This window comes from Seriola aureovittata, chromosome 22, assembly GCF_021018895.1.
Source record: "Seriola aureovittata isolate HTS-2021-v1 ecotype China chromosome 22, ASM2101889v1, whole genome shotgun sequence".
NCBI classification, from domain to species: domain Eukaryota; kingdom Metazoa; phylum Chordata; class Actinopteri; order Carangiformes; family Carangidae; genus Seriola; species Seriola aureovittata.
The window spans coordinates 628,348-645,251 of NC_079385.1; the positions used below are offsets into that span (position 1 = coordinate 628,348).

Sequence of the window (16,904 nt, forward strand, 5' to 3'; positions counted from 1 at the left end):
CCCATGCAAAGGTTGACTGAAGGTGGTTGTGCAGGTCTGTCACGTATTGATGGGCTATATAGGCAGTTGCAACACTCACATCTTCTGGGCGGTACAGGAGGTGCAGCGGGAGAGTCATTTACCTTCCAGTCATCATCTCAAAGGGGGTCAGTCCTGTAGAGTGGTGTGGGGTTGACCGGATGGCCATTAGCACCAGGGGGAGTTTCACATCCCAATCTTTGCTATTAGCATTGACGTATTTTTTCAGCATGCTGACGATGGTGCGATTTGCACGTTCTACTTGGCCTGATGACTGGGGGTGGTAGAGGATGTGAAAGTGGACTTTCACTCCTAGAATTTCAAACATGGTGGTCATCATATTTGAAGTGAAATGGGTGACTCTGTCTGAGTCAACAGACAGTGGCAGTCCCCATCGGCTGAACACATGGTTCAGCAGCAGAACAGCTGTCGTCACCGCTGTATCGTTGGGTGCCGGAAGGCACTCGACCCACTTTGTGAACGCACAAGTCACAGTCAAGAGATATTTATTACCTCTTGAGGATTTTGGGACTGGGCCTATCCAGTCCATTTGTAGATGGGACCAGGGGAAGGTGTAACAACGGTTTCTCAAGGGGGCACGGTTCAGCGGTTGCGTGGGTTGGAAATGACTGCAAACTAAACGTCCTTGGACGTATAGTTGTGTGTCACGAGCCATGGACGGCCAGTAACTGACTTGCTGAAGGGTCTTGAGGGTGGCCTTGTAGCTCCGATGTCCTCCGACTGGTAGGTCATGGGCATGTGCCAGCATCATCCCCCTATGGTCTGTGGAGACTACCCATCGGGCTGGCACCTGCCTGTCTGAGGTGTAGACTAGAAGTCCTTGTCAAACTTTAATCTGTGTTGGATGTGACGGAGAGCCTGCAGCTCTTTAGGCTTGTTGTGTGATGGAGTGGTCGGCTGTGTTGTAGGATCGGACACCAGTTGCCTGATGGCTTGGTTGGCAGGATCCTGTTCTTGCATATCGATCAAATCAGCATCACCGGGTTTTCAGCCGAGGTGCACTGGCTGCCTGCAGATTTGGGGATTCTCGGTTCTTTCTCTTTCTCACCTTGACTTGTGGCTTTGGAAGCCACTCTTTGCTGAACTCCCAGGGTGTGCCCTGTTCGGCGCCTAGTTTGGCTAGGTGGTCAGCTTTGTCATTGCCATCTTTGTCGGGACAAGTGCTTTGGGAGTGACCCTTCACCTTCTTCCAGTATACTATCATATTGGGTCTGTCACCAGGCGGTCGCAAGCCAAAAAGAGTTCCGGATTTTTGACTTCTTTATTACGCGCGTTTCTCATACTATTTCCTTTCCACATAGGAAAGTGGGAGACGAAGCTGTGAAGGGCATAGTTGGAGTACGAGCAAATCACCAGTTGTCCAACAGCCAGTCTGGTGGCTTGTTGGATGGCGATGAGTATTGCAGCGACCTCTGCATACTGGCTTGTCTTTGCCCCTAGCCGGTAGTGGTTTGGTTCGTCTGTCGTGTAGTTGACTCAAACAATGCCAACTCCTGCTTGGACTTGGCTCTCGTGGTGGAATGAGCAGCCATCCACGTAGACCTTTGGCAGGTCTAGACAGGTATTCTCATCATAGTAACGGTGGTTCGAAGGTAGGGTCGGCAGGTGGATGATTGAGGATTGGGGATCTGGTTGCTCGTCACAATGTTGACATTCGACTAAACCTTGACCCAGGGCCATTTTATGGTTTTGCGCATATTTGACTTCCACATCATAGCCTTGCAATGCCATCATCTATGCTGCAATGCAGCTATTGGGCACGCTGCCTGCCCTCAGTCGTTGGCTATTCAGGAAGGCAACCGATTGGTGACATGTCTCAATGACCACTTTCTGTCCTTCGATGTAGCTGCGAAAGTGTTCCGCAGCACATACTGTCATCTGGAGGGCTCTCTCACAGTCAGAGAACTTGATCTCAACGCTGCTCAGGGGACGGCTCGCATAGGCAACCACTCTCTTGTCAGTATCATATTTTTGTGCGAGGGCAGCACTCAGGCAGTGGGAGGAATAGCTTGCCTCCAGGTAAAACTCCTTGTACTTATCTGGGTAGGCCAGACAGGGAGCTGAGCAAAGTTTTTCCCTTCATGTGGCAGAGGGATCGTTCCTGAGATTCCTCCCATACAAACGGCTGGTCTTTACAGAGGAGTTCTGTGAGAGGTCTTGCTATTTCCGCATAGTCTTCAACAAACTGTCGGGAGTAATTACAGACACCCAGGAAGCTTCTGAGCTCTGACACATTTGTTGGGGTTCGATACCTTTTTCCCCCACTTTCAGTCCTACGTACTCGACCTTGGTTCGACACCACTGACCTTTCGCCAGTGCCAGTTTAGCGCCTGCGGCAGAGAGCTGGTTGAGCACGTGCTGGATCTCAACCAGATGCTCGTCAAAAGTTCTGCTTCTCATCAGGATATCATCCACGTAGATGAGGTTACAGCGGGCAGCGGCATCACTCATCGCCTTGTGGAGGAAGATGTTAAACTCAGACTGGGAGTTCGAATATCCAAACGTGCAACGGTTTCAGGTGTATTGTCGGTTGCCAAATGAGAAAGCCAGCTTGTATTGGTCTACGGGATCAACTCTCATGGTCCAGAATCCATTGGCCACATCCACAGTTCCTGGCCAGTTCCATCCACAGGCTCCTTTCACCTTAGACAGTTCTTGATCTAAGTGAATTATGGGCCAGCCAGACATCGGGACCTGTCTGTTAAGGGGGCGGTAGTCGATGGTGAGACGCCACTTGCCGTTTGGTTTCAGCACTGGCTAGATTGGGGAGTTGTAAGTGGAATTACACTCCCATACTAAGACTGGGTTTTGGAGTTGTGGAACGACGCTCATGAAGTGTTCAACCCGTTTTTTGCCCACTTGGATGGAGATGGTGCAAACCCCATGGCTTTAAGAAGCATCTGTGGGACATCTGTGGAAAAGATACGGTGGCTTTGCTGGGCGAAGAATGGAGAGAGTCCCTGCTGACACAATTCGTTGAAAAGGACTTGGCTCACGGCCGACTTCTCTGACCATAGCGCCACTACTGCACTGTAGACCAGGACATTGTTGATGCGTACATTTCCGATCACTCTAGGACTGTATAATGATGGGTTCATGTTTTCCAGTGAGCACAGGAAAGACTCATGGTCCTGAAAGGAAGAGAGGGTATCAGCGGGTAGTTGGGCGTGTGCGTCTGATGTCGGAGATGTAGCGGCTTCATCGCCGGAGTTTGACTCTGGGAAAGGCATGATCATCGGTAGGGGACCTCTTGATTGTTGAATAGCAGTTACTCGTTCACCCTGGACTGAACCACTATCAGCGCCAAGTGGTTTTGGGGGATTAGCCTGAGCCCATATAAGTCCCACGATGGCAGTCAATGAGAGGGGCCAGTTCATCCAGCAGATCTTGTCCGATGAGCAGTGGCTCTGTATCGAGGGTGCAGATGTAGATGGGATGCATGAGAGTCCTTTCTTGAAAGGTGATGTCTAGCCAAGCACGTTGGGTGGTGATGGGAGATCTGTCTTGTGTATAACTGGTTATACTTACATTACAGTTCTCGACTTGTAGGGGTTTGCCAAGCGAGAACAGCGCTTGGGCCACTTCTGCAAATGTGTGGGAGCACATCAAGCTTATTTCCAAACCAGAGTCCAGCAATGCCAGGGAGTTGATACAACCCCGTACAACCACTGAGGTGTAAATGTGGCGGGCATTATCCTTGCGGACTAGATCGCCCAGGAATGTCAGGAAAGGGGTAGGCTTAAAAGGTGGTGGCCAGGCTTTTCCTAGTTCCCTTGACCAGCCCACAAAGTAGACCTTTGCGGCAGTGGGAAAGGGGGCTCGGACTAGTCAGGTGTGAGGAGGGTCTCAGGATCCTTTGGGACTTCCGACTGTCCTGGCAGGCAGCCAGACATCTCCATTTGCTTGGTCATCTCTGTCAAGCACCTCCGCACCATGCTCTCCATTTCCTGTTTTAAACAATCCTTCTTGGGAAAGTCAACAGATTTATTCGTCTGGTTCTGGCCTTCGTGGCTTGGTCCAAATTGGCTTCTTTCCTTGTGTTGGAAGGACTCTTGTCGCCGTGGCTTGAAACTGCGCTGGTTTAGCATTTGACCGTCTCCCTCCCGGTTCTGCACTTCATTTTGTGGGCAGAAGGGGTGGTGTCCTTGGGGTTTGGCCTTGAAATTCGTCTTAGCATGAGGCCTCTCGTCGCCTTCTAGTGCCAAAGTGTTGCTCTGCGGTGCACAGATTTCCAGGACTCTAGCTTCTGCCTCCTGTCCCTTGGATGGGCGGCCGCGTGTTTCCCATGCCAGCTGCGCATATCTCCTGATTTCCTGCATCTTGTACCTGCTGGTTCGGCTGTGCATTGTGACGTTGTACCGAATACTTTCATGGAAGTTGTGGAGGAAGAGGGATCGGAAGGATTGCTCTTCCTCAAAGCCAGGGGCGTTGCGACCCTGGAAGTAGGCAGCCCTAAGGCGCCTATAATATTCACGCGGCGGTTTGTTCCTTTTTTGCGTGATGGTAGGACAGCGAAGGTGGCTGAAGCTTCGTCGGTGTATGGCGAATGCTGTTCTCGCAGGAGTGGTGGAGAAGAACTCGAGTCGTGGCGGCAGTCTCTCTGGTTGCTGTCAGAGCGGTGCGCACCTCAACGAGGTGGAGAAGAACTCAAGTCATGGCGGCGGTCTCTCCAGTTCTTTTCAGTGCGGGGTGCATCTCGAGGTGGTGGAGAAGAACTCAGGTCATGGCGGTGATCTTTGCGTTCTCGGTCAGAACAGTGCGCACCTTGAGGTGGTGGAGAGAGACTCGGGTGGTGGTGTTGGTTTTTGCGTTCTCGGTCAGAACGGTGTGCACATCGAGGTGGCAGAGAAAGACTTGAGAGGTGGTGTTGGTCTTTGCGTTCTCGGTCAGAACGGTGCGCGCCTCTAGGTGGACTTCCATCCTGATAATAGCCCCTATGGCTCTTACTAGAGTATTGTCCATCCCTTCACGTCAGAATCCTAGTGTTCTGTGACCGGCCCGATGAAGTTGCTTGGTACTCATCTAGTACTGCGTATTCTGGGGCTGTCTCAGCCTGGTCTGTAAGCCTCACCGCCTGGGCTCTTTGTTCCAGCTGAGTGGATTCACGTCTGTTCTCGTCCGGTCCACTCACATCTGTTTTGACAGGGGCCATGCTCAGGCTCCCCGGGGGAGTTGAATCTGCAGCCGTAGTGGCCTTTTCAGCCTGGTACTGTTCATCACTATCCTCCGTAACTGGTTGCATTGTTTGCGCCTGGGCTCTGGTTAGCTCGGCTTGGACACTCTGGGACTTTTGACGCAGACAGGTGTTGTCCCTCTGCACAGTATGATAGCTGCGTTGAAGTTGGGACACTCGCGCTTGACTTTCTGCTAGTAGCAGCTGAACCTTATGGTTCTGAACCATAAACAGCATCTGACCAATCAGGTCAGGGATTGTATGCTCTGGCTTGCCAGATGGATTATTCGCATAATCCATCAATTCTTGTAGCCTCTCCTCGCATGCATTGATGCTATAACTATTCAGATTTTGTTTCTCTGCTGTAGAGAGGCGAAGAAGGGCGGCAACTACGTCTTGCAGTCCTTGGTCGCCTGTTCCCTCAGGAGCTTTAGCTCCAGTCACATTGGAATTTTTCCCATCCATTCTGGCAATTCACGTGGTGACTCTAAGGTTATTAGATGTGGTTATATTGTTCGTAGACAGGTGAGGGGTTAACATGTTACTTACACCAGTATTTACTCACAACTGCTGTCTATCTACTGTCCTGACAAGAATTCTACAATAGCTCTATCTCTTACGCAAGTAAGGGCAATTAGTGAGTTAAATATGACCTTAACATGCAATTGTTAACACGCCCTGCCACACGGCCACTAGTGTATGCTGTATCCACTACACAACCAACTACAAACACTCTTGGTAGGTTCCTAGAGAAGTCAATGTTTTGATTAATACTTACATTTATGAATTATTGTGTATATATTGTGATCAGACTGATATATTGAAGGCCTCACACGGGGCACCAGATGTTGGGTCCGGTAGGAGCACGTTTGGTTATTAACTAGAAATTCTGAATATCACTGAAAAATCATTGATTTACAACTTTGAATTATTAACCAGTATTATTATGGTAATTAATATTAATTAATAATGCGAGGCACCACCCGGAAACCGGGAACAATAACCAAACCAGTTTACAGTCTCATAACCTTAAAGGGGAAATATTATGCAAAATGCACTTTTCCATGGTTTTCTACCAGTAATATGTGTCCCCGGCCTGTCTACAAACCCCCAAAACATGAGAAAAGTCCATCCTCTCTTTTGTTTGCGCCACCTTTCAGAAAATGTGTGCTCACACAGGCCAATTGGAGATTTTCCCTTGATGTCGTCACCTCTCCCCAGGTGGGTGACACTCCCAAAGCTAGGTGTGTGTTCCGCCTTCTGAGTCCGCAGCCGCTATCGTTTATTCCCTCGCATCACGGCTCCGGTAAAACTGTGTCGAAGGTACGAGCGATTCACGCTAGTTGCTCGGTTGTTGACTGTACAAACCAATACAGCAGTCTTTTTATCCCCTACGTCTGAGGATCTGAAGACCCAGTGGATTTGTTTTATTCTATTTTTCTGATGGACACTTTAGGAGTTGTAGCGGGCTAACCATTTCACGTCAGACTGCTTTCTCAACGAGGGCCAGTACAATGCAGGATTCGCTACATTCTGAAGATAAAGCATGGATCAGCACCGACTGTCCGAAACCCAACTTCAAACTTGGGAGCTGTAAGTTTACCATTTTATGTTGCTTTACTGTATGTACACACTGTTGCGTGTGTTGTTAGCATGGCAGCTAACGTGGCTAACGTTTTGCGTCGTCCACACAGCCGGGTCTGTGTGACGTTGATTAGAGCGAACCTGCTAACTTTATCACACTTGAAAGGCGTTTTAGCTGTCTGCAAAGTCAAGCCAGTAAAATTCAGACTAAACAGGCTTTGCAGCTATTAGCATAGGTCTCTGGGCTTGTTTGTTAGTGCTGTGAAAGGTAGTATTGAGAGTCATGCCTTATGGTGTCCGTTTTAACGTTTATGTCATGTTTACAGATACAGTGCCTGTGGGGAATATCTATATAAGCGCACCAGTTACAGGGAATATGTGAAAGGGGATAGTCTGTAATACACATTTCTTGTGTTTTGCAGATATAGTGAGCTATTTGCAGCATTTACAAGCTATTGACAACCCAATTTACACATAATTGAGTGCATTTGTTGTTATCATTTTTGCACTGCTTGCAGCTGTTGCCATAACTACACATTTGAGGAGATGTTGGTGTAACCTCTGTTTCCTCTGTTCAGGCCAGCACATCAAGTGCATCTATACAGCTTCCTGCAACAAGGGATGTTGCATACCAGGCTGACCCACTGGAGACACGTACTGTAGGCACACAGTTATCCTTGAAGACTCTTCAGCCTCACATCAGAAGTACAGGTCTGTAGCCATCTGAAGTGCATCTACTTTTGATAAACCTAACAGTTATGTATCAGTCTTGGAATGCTGTGCAGGTAAATTAAGCTGTGGTTACTTAGAACTTGTGAGAGTGTGTAGGCTAAGGTTTCTGTCAACATTAACATCTTTGATTTTCTCTTTAGTGTACCTCCAGACTCTACCTGGCTGCCATGTACTACAATGAAAATGCTGACCGACCACAAGCCCAAACAAAAGAAGGTGAACCACTGTTCAAGGTCCAATTTCCAAAGGCCATGAAGGGAGAATGCAGACCTACACCAGTTAAGACTGAGCCGACATTCTATGAGTGTTATATTATTTTATTTTTCAACCAAAAAATGTTTTGTACGCATTATATTTAGAATTGCATGTATAATGTTATGACAGTTCCACCAACAACAAAATACAGAAAAGAAAATGTCAGGAGGTAGTTAGAAACAGACTTTCAATCATTGTTTTTTAAAAAAAAACAACAAAAAATCTTTTGTGTTTTATCAAACAGGGAATGTGGTGGACCTCATATTTGAAAAAGTCTTTGTTGACCCAGGACCATACACAGAAGCTGCTTTGGCCATCCCCATCCCAGAGGACCTCACTGCACAGTTTGAGCGGCCTGAGAAGGAGGAGGTCATATCCAGCTATGTGTCCCGGTTCTATCATGGGCCAGTCTAAAACCCACGTACTGAGGCCTGTGGCGTCAGGAAACTTGGCACTGATGCGTAGGACCAGGCAGGCTGGAAAGACGACACAGATTCTGCCACCAAGGAAGCCCCAGCACCAGCCCATAAAGCTCCTATAGGCTAGATACCTGTACCGACTAAAACAACTGGACAGGGCATTTAGTCTTGCAAAAATATCTATGTTGTGTCTCACAATTTTTTTTATGGATCCAGTGAATCCTACAGTTTTTTTTATTATCACTGATTATAAGTTCCTCATTTGATGTAAATAAATGCTTGATCATTACTAAAGAAATGACTCTTCTGAATTCATATATTATATGCACACTATCTGCTGATAGAAAACTTTACAAATCAAAGAGCAGCTAAACTAATCTATTTGAGGGTGTGTTACTCCATTTGTGGTGTGTTATTACCATTGTAAAATTATGTGCACTGAAGTAAAACAAGACTGCCTAACATCTTTTATTTAGATTGAAACTATGTTTTTACAAAGAAGCAAAACGTACTGGTGTATTCCTCTCAACCGTAAAGTACCGTAGTCAGCGCGGTATATGTTGAAGGCATTCTGGAGGGAGTACACATTGAGGCAGAGTGGCTCCAACCCAGGACGGCCTACCATACATGGTAAATCTTCCTCAATCTCCCATAGCCATTTGGTAACCTATAGTGAATTACAAAAACACTGGTGAAAGGAGGTTCCCACCTGATGACCCCAAAGACATGTTAGTTATCACTGCTCATTAGTCTGCACAGCTAAATTAATAGTTATCATAGGACATGTTAAGCTTAGGGAGCTATTCACTGAGTCTGGTCCATTTTCTGTAGCACAAGCTTTGTGTTTATCTTAAATAAAAGTGAATTACAAATGGTAAATGCTATGGTTTATTATAAATGTAATCGAAACAAATTACTGATTAGTTTGTCTAGTGGGAATGCCACCTGTGGTATCTCCTAGCAACAGCTATTCTCAGATTCTGTGGGCATGGTTGCACAGTTTCCACAGGAGCACCTATCCAAAATATAGAGAAAAATGGTAACATTCACCAAAATATAAAGCTTATGAAATTCAAAAACTGACAGACAGTGGAGCTAAGGTGGGTAAGAAGTAAACTTGGCTACATATCAAGCGCATATAACATAGGTAATTTATAACATGTCACTTATATACTGTGGAGCTTGACAACAGTGTAGTGTAGAAAACTGCACAGTTTAGTCTTTGGCTAAAGATTAATGTTTGCTGACAGACATGTTTATGCTGATTTATAGCTTTTATTATAATGCACAAAATAAATTTACTACATAAAGGAAGATTTTATGATGAGCATCTGCTCAAAACATGGAGAAAAATTAATAAAATCAAAATGATTTATTTTGTCAGCATCTATTTAAATATCTGACTAGTCTTGACATTGAACACCTGTAGCAGTCCACATACAACAAACATTTTCATAGACTGTAAAAATATATCTAAGGAGGCATGACAGATAACTACATTACACAATTCACAATAGTGCTTATTTACCAAAACAGCTCCCAGTAATGATGAGACAGTAACAGTTAGCATTAGCTACCTAGCTACATGTTAACTGTGTGCCAGCACACATCAACAAACTGAAAATGTAAAGTCAAAATACACAAAATTGGTTACCAACCATTCAGAAACGTCCTGCATGCAGCGATCCCGCAAAGGGACACACAGTTTATCTGGAGTGGTGAGTAACAGCAAGCAGCACGCAGTAACTTCACTACTCTTAACTGTGTCATACAACGGACTTGGCGGTCCGTGTTATAACCAAAGAAAACACAATTCAAAACACAGCAAATTAAAAACCAGCATCAGCAGCTAAGTTAACACACAATTAATATAATCTCTGCCGAGGCGTAAACCTCTTACTTGGATCGCTTCCAAGCAATTAGATGTGTGAAGGTTCGTCTGTAAAATCCAACACAGGTTCTCCGGTGTGATTCCGATGGTGCTGTCCTCGTTTGTGAGGGTTGTGGCGACTGGTTCCTTGTTGGGCAGCGAAGAAATCCAGCAGTGTCGACGTAATTGGAGGGTAGCGGGCGTCGGGTTGTCTCTGTGAAGAAGTTCCTTCGTCCTTCTGCAGGCAGGAGAGATCGTTTATCTGCGTCAGCAGAAATGTCTTTTGGATCCGTAAGTCGTGTTTAGTTAAACACAAAATTCTCAACTCGTCCAGCGAGGGGAGAATCTTCAAACTCCACCGGGGAAACACACGTGCACAGAGTTGGTTACCTCTTTCAGATGGATGTCACCCTATCCGGTGGATATAGAAGCGGGGTTTTATGTGGTACGGCATCAGTTGGTAGGTGACGCTTACACTCCTCTCTTGAGAATCGTGGACGCACAAGGAACTTACGGCGACGTCATCACTCATTATTTTAACCCCGCCTACTATCTGCCTGTGGCAAAGAATCACATTGAAAACATTCACGTAGAGATTAAATCGGATCAGAACGCACCTGTCAATTTCAATTTCGGTAAAACCATCATTAAATAACATTTTAGACCTGCTACCTCTCAGCATCCTCTGTGAAAAAAATAAAACATGGCTCAAATACATCTGAGAGAGGATCCTCATCGCTTTGTGAGTTATTATGAAAGTCAAGTAGGGGGCACTCTACCCGGTTTTTACGGCGCACCGGTCATGTACGGTCGAGGCATAGGTTCGCCTCGATGCTAAACCTCACCTGAACCTCACCGGAACTGGATTTATTTTCAGCCCCCATGACGCAGTTGTCTATCGAAAATAAGGTTTACACAGATATTTGACCTCTGTCCGCCATCACAGACGGAGACGGTGAAAAGTATCTGGACCTGAACGATACCTTGTTGCACTTTCGCATAAAAATTATCGTTGCCAACAGTACCGACCTGCCAAACGATGCGGCGGTGGGCCTCATCAATTACCCTCTGAACACAATCTTCAGCCAATGCGACGTTACTCTGGGAGATCAATTGATTTTTCAGTCTAGCGCCACGCACCCCTACAGAGCCATGATCGAAACTCTGCTCAACTTTTCCGGCGACGCGTTGGGGAGTCAATTCACCGTGGGTCTATTTTTTAAAGATACGAAGGGAGCCATAGACTCCATCGTAACCAATAACGGTCCTAACAGAGGGTTAAATAAGAGAACCGCCTTTACCGCCAATTCCAGAGAAGTACACCTGTTGGGTCCTCTCCACGGGGACGTATTTTTCTGTGAGAGGCTCCTTTTGAATTTGGTAGATATGAGAAGTAAACTGACCCGCGCCAGCGACGCCTTTTGCCTCATGGGAGCCCGCGACTCCACTTTCCTTTTTTTAGAATATGTTGTCGGCCTCTCTGTTTGTCAAAACAGTCACCGTTTCACCCGCCATACGCTTAGGTCACGCGACAGCTTTATTGAGGGGCAACGCGCTCTACCCCGTCACTCGTCAATGTGAAAACCTACTCCATCCCGCAGAATTCTAGGATATGTAACCAGGAGAATCTCTTTCTGGGAGCTATACCCAAATACGTGGTTTTGGGTATGGTAAACAACAAAGCCTTCACGGGGAGAAGAGACCTGTCACCCTTCAATTTTCTCCACAACGATATTGAATATCTGGCCCTCTGTCAGGACAGCAAACAGGTTCCGGCTAAAGCTTTCCAGCCCCAGTTTAATAACGGGATTTCGGTCAGAGAGTTTTACAATACGTTTATCGCTACGGGGAGAGATCTGAAAGATTTACCTCTGAGCATCAACTGCGAAGAGAATTTAACGCAGGGTACTCTTTGTTTGTGTTTAATCTCAACCCGGGGGAAGACAACGACGCTCTGTCCTCCGTTCACAACGGGAATTTAATACTGGAGATGAGATTCAGAGTATCGCTATCGCATACCACCACTCTGATTGTCTATGCTTGTCACGACTCTATTCTGGAGATTAACTCTAAAAGACAGGTGTTGGTGGATTGTTATTAAGGTGGAATAATTAAAATGGATAATCATCACCTGGAAAATATCTTGGATCGTTTGCTAGGAAATGTATTTTACGCCGTGTGGGCTTCTGACCAGCTGCTGTTGCTGAGTCCTTTGTTCAGAGCCCCGGCCTACTTTATCATCAACACCCACATATGCCAGAAGAGCATTGGTTATCTCTGACTCTGGAAGAGGATGGCGTAGCCACTTTTTTCGACTCTTACAGATTTTCTCCAGACTTTGATCATTATCCCTCGAGCATCTTACAGTTTTTGGAAAACCACTCTAAAAAGATATTGTACCACGATCAGTTTCAACAACCCCTGTCCACCGCCTGCGGTCAGCACTGCATTTATTATCTCTGCCATAGGGCCTGCGGATTGTATTTTTTAAGTATTGTCTCTGTATCATGACGATGCGATAAAAAGTGACCTCAAGGTCTCCAACTTTGTGAAAAAATATCAACGCTGTATCAGAAAACGTAACTCAGAATCTTTTAACCACACTACTTGGTCTTTACAAATGTTTAAAGATTACTACAACTTGTGACACCCTCGTGTTTTTTTTTTTTTATTCCTACGTACTTGTAAAAGAATGTTTTTTTCTTATTTCTATTCAATAAAAAAAAAGTATCATAGACTCAAAAAAGGAATCAATAAAGACTTAGAAATATGACTCGTCTCTTATTAATGTTTATTAGGAAAAGTCAATCCACTGCGGTGACATTTTTATTTTATGCCGTTTAGTCTTTAGTTTGAGATCTTCTTCTTCTTCTTTTACCTGAGGTGTAATCGAGAGTGGGGATAGGAGGGTTTTTTTCTTTTTATTACATCCCTGCTCCATACCCCGAGCAGCTGGAGATTCTTCTTCTTTTACTTCTTCAAAACTGACCTGAGCTTCGCTAGTTCTTATTCGGCGGTATTGTTCGCGAGCTTGCGGGTTACCCATGGAGGATGAGGGGATGTTGAGTTCCCTCAGAGTACTCAAGAAACTCATCCATCCTGTAGGGGGTGGGGTTTTTTTTTTGTTTTTTTTTAATAAGAGCGAAAGGTTTTTAAATAAATTGATCATATGAGACTCTTTCACAACCTCCCCCTTGTAAACCAACTCCCCCGTCGAAGTCCAGCCACTGTCGCTCTTGGATAATTTCTTCATGATGTACTCAACGTTTTTGCAATTGTGCTGGGGGAGGCTTTTGACGACATCGGAGCCCGTTTCATCCAAGTCCTCCCGGTCAGGTTCGGAAACGCCCCGGACCTTGCTGCTCAGGCTCAGTCTGAGCGGATGTCGCGTCGTCGCTCGGCCGGTCACGATGCAGAGTCAAAGTAACTCGAGGCTCGTCGTTCCGGTCGAGTCAGACGGCTCAACTGCTGCGGTGAGACAAGAAAAATTTTTTGGGTCGTCCTCAGAGACATTTTATCATCTACTAACGATCCCTCCTAGAAGGTTACTGATGATGAAAGCCGCCTGACTGTTTCTTTAGAACCAGCTGTTTGCCTTTTAAAGCGTTTTTTTTTATCTGCCAGCAGTCTGAATTTTCTTCTGCCTCTTTACTTTTTTGTATTGAGAAGGAGATAGAGGAGATATAAGGCCATCTCGCACAGATCTTTGAGAAAATCAGGGGAGCAGTGGGTGAGAATGTCTCGTCGTTTCTGAGGTGTGGCCTGGTACAGAGCTTGTTGTAAGGGAGTGTTCCTTTTTATATGGGCCGACATGTTTTTGTTTTTTTTGTTTGTTTTTTTAATGCAGGCTTCGTTTTGGGAATGTAGACGGTCGGCCACTGGTGAGGAAGTATGCCCATCCTCAGTCTGTACAGTTCTGGGCAGGAGGGTGTGAGGTCGACGATTAAATAACCGTGGGGATCTCTGGTGGCGTCTTCAAAGCTTTCCAGGAAAAAGGCTTTTTGTGAGGGGAAGATTTGATGAGCCAAAATATTTACCTGTAACTTGTTCGGAGGGTTTTTAAACATCACCAGATAATTGCTGTTCAGACTTCAGGGTGGTCGGAGGCTTCCAAAGAATCAGGTAGCCCTTCGACAAATTTTATATTTTTATTTATCTTTTGCAATTCAGCTTACATAGGTTGAAAAGAAGTATAAATCCACACAATGTTTTCCAGTACAGTCTCCATGACATAATTGAGGTTTTCTAGTACACTTTTAACAAAATAAGTTTTCCCATAACCCCTGGGTCCCACAACCAAACATGAATTGGTTCATCCACCAGCTCCCTGATATCGTCAAAGGTGAGCAGCTCGCAGCTTTCCCGGGTCTGCGTGATACCCTTGACGCGCAGCACTACTTTCTTACCATTTCTGGTTGGTAACTCTTGGGACTGGCTGCCGCAAATTCTTGAATGCTATCACCCCCCCAGCTCGTCCGTCAAATCCCCCAGATAATTACCCAATTCCAAGGGGGACTCTCCGTCTTTCACCACGTAGATCAAGCTGTAGGTGTCCGTATAGAGAACATTCTCTCCCAACCGTTCCAGATAACCATACAGCTTGAGGCGGGCGTAGGCGGTGGTGAACGCGGCGATGAATACGTTATTGGCTCTGCTGGGGGGCATGACGCAACGCTCGTTGTAGTTCCACTGAGTAATGGCAGTTTTGTTGTTGAGAAAGGTAAAGTAGTCGACTTTATACTGTCCCGAAAACAGAAAGCGGAAAAACTGTTCAGAATCGCTGACGAGGCTGGTTTGCGCCAAATTAGTTTTCTGCGCAAACTTACCCCAGAAGCTGAGTTTAGACACCTGCCTCTTGGCCGGGTTCACCTCAATTTTGTGCTAGACAAAAAAAAAAGACAAAAAAAATATCATAGTTGTAGAGCGCAGACCTTTTAAAAATGAAATAAATAGTGATTCTGGGAGAAGGAATATATATTAGTTACTGAGATATGTGTTGTCTCTGTTTTGTAGAGGAAGATGGTGAACCTCTGCAGAAACTTTGTTTTCTAAAATAAATAAATGCTACATTTAAACGTTTTTTATTTCTTCAAACGATAATGGGGCTTGTAAAAATAAAGTTTTTTCATACCGTGGCTCATCTCGTCAGCGTCGTCTGGTTTCAGTGAATCCTGCGTCTGATGCACGCAGGAGATCATGCATTTTATACTATAATTGTTAAACTTTATTTTTTTACAATAAAAGGTTTTATGCTTTACGAAAAACGTTTCATGGTTTGTTGCTTGTGAATACTTATGCGTGATGACCTGTTCCTTAGAAACCGCTGTCTCACAGCGGTAATATGCTTTAAGAACGTACGTTTCTCACGCCTAGTCATCAAGACTTGTTGCTTGTGAATACGGATGCGTGATGACCTATTCCTTTACAACCGCTGCTTCACAAAGTTAATATGCTTTATGAATGTACATTTCTCACGCAGTCATCAAGACTTGTTGCTCGTGAATATGGATGCGTGTGTGTGTGTGTTGTAGAGGGAGGGGGAGGACTCAAAGCCGTGTCTGTGTGTGTGTGTGTGAGTGACAGAGAGACGGAGAGGGAGGGGGAGAACTCATAAGGTAATATGCTTTAAGAACTTACGTTTCTCACGCATAGTCATCAAGAGTTGTTGCTTGTGAATATGGTTGCGTGATGACCTATTCCTTTAAACCCATTCAACCATTTAAAGTTTCATAAAGATATTTTCTTTTTTAAAGTATATTTTTTCAGGCTTTTTATGCCTTTATTTGATAGTATAGTGGAGAGAGACAGGAAACAGGGAGGCAGAGAGGGGGAATGACATGCAGCGGGATTCGAACCGGGGCCAACTGCAGCGAGGACTGTAGCCTGTACACATGGGGCGCCTGCTTAGACCACTACGCTACACGACGCCCCTCATAAAGATATTTTCAACCAATTAAAGTTTCATAAAGGTATTATACATACTCCCCTCATACATCAGTACACATCTTTAACATACCCCCCCAGGAAAGTCTACTACATTAACATTACATTCCCACAGCCACCCCCCTCATTAGCATAACCTTGATGACCTCTAGACAATAGTGGGTCATCCATCAAAGATCTTGACATTTGGTGGTGTATATACCTCTCTCACAGGTTTCATTTGAAGCTGCAGGTCCAGTGTATTTTCAGATCATCAGACATTCATCCCCTGATGTGTTATCACTTTTCAGTTTGGTTTATGTTGTCATTTATGTTTTGATTTTGATGTTTACTTATGGTTTCTGTCATGTGTTTTTCTATTTTTTCCCAGCTTGTTTTTTTTGTTTAGTGCATGGCAGTCTGGTGTCTAGTGTGCTGTAGCACACATCAGCTGGCAGTCAGTCTAACCTGAGTCAGGTGAGTTGCTGCCTTGTCAGGCTCAATCAGGTCAGATGAGATCTGATGATTTCATTGCAGAGAAGAAAAAATCATACCAGCAGATTCTGTCAGATGAATAATTAGGATTCATGTGGGTTTAAGAGCGTCGCCATCACAACTCTGAGACTACATAAGTACAAGTTTTCACTGAAGATAGACTCAAAAACATACGTTGGATTTTATATGACAGATCTATCAGTAACACCACAGTGAATAGTACTGCTGTGGTCAGCATCAGTAAACTAATGTGTGGAGATCTTGATGACACATGATGAATTTAAATGAATCTAAAAAATGAAATCGCTCTGTCAGTATTATTCTCTGTGGCATAGAGTTTAGCTTGATATTCCTGTTTGCACTGTCAAATGACAGCCTTACTTTTCATTCTCATCATTCTCTCAGTGTAGTGTCA

At 45.2% G+C, this 16,904-nt stretch overlaps 1 protein-coding gene and 1 long non-coding RNA gene across 2 annotated transcripts in view; both read left to right on the forward strand.

Annotated features, from left to right (window-relative positions):
- The window catches only part of sult4a1 (sulfotransferase family 4A, member 1), a 48,246-nt gene that overhangs the window by 24,605 nt on the left and 6,737 nt on the right, over window positions 1–16,904 (forward strand). The window lies entirely within an intron of this gene.
- Window positions 6,848–8,557, forward strand: LOC130163306 (uncharacterized). Its single transcript, XR_008826461.1, has 3 exons — window positions 6,848–7,507; window positions 7,669–7,806; window positions 8,028–8,557. It is a non-coding gene; the product is annotated as an uncharacterized LOC130163306 (long non-coding RNA).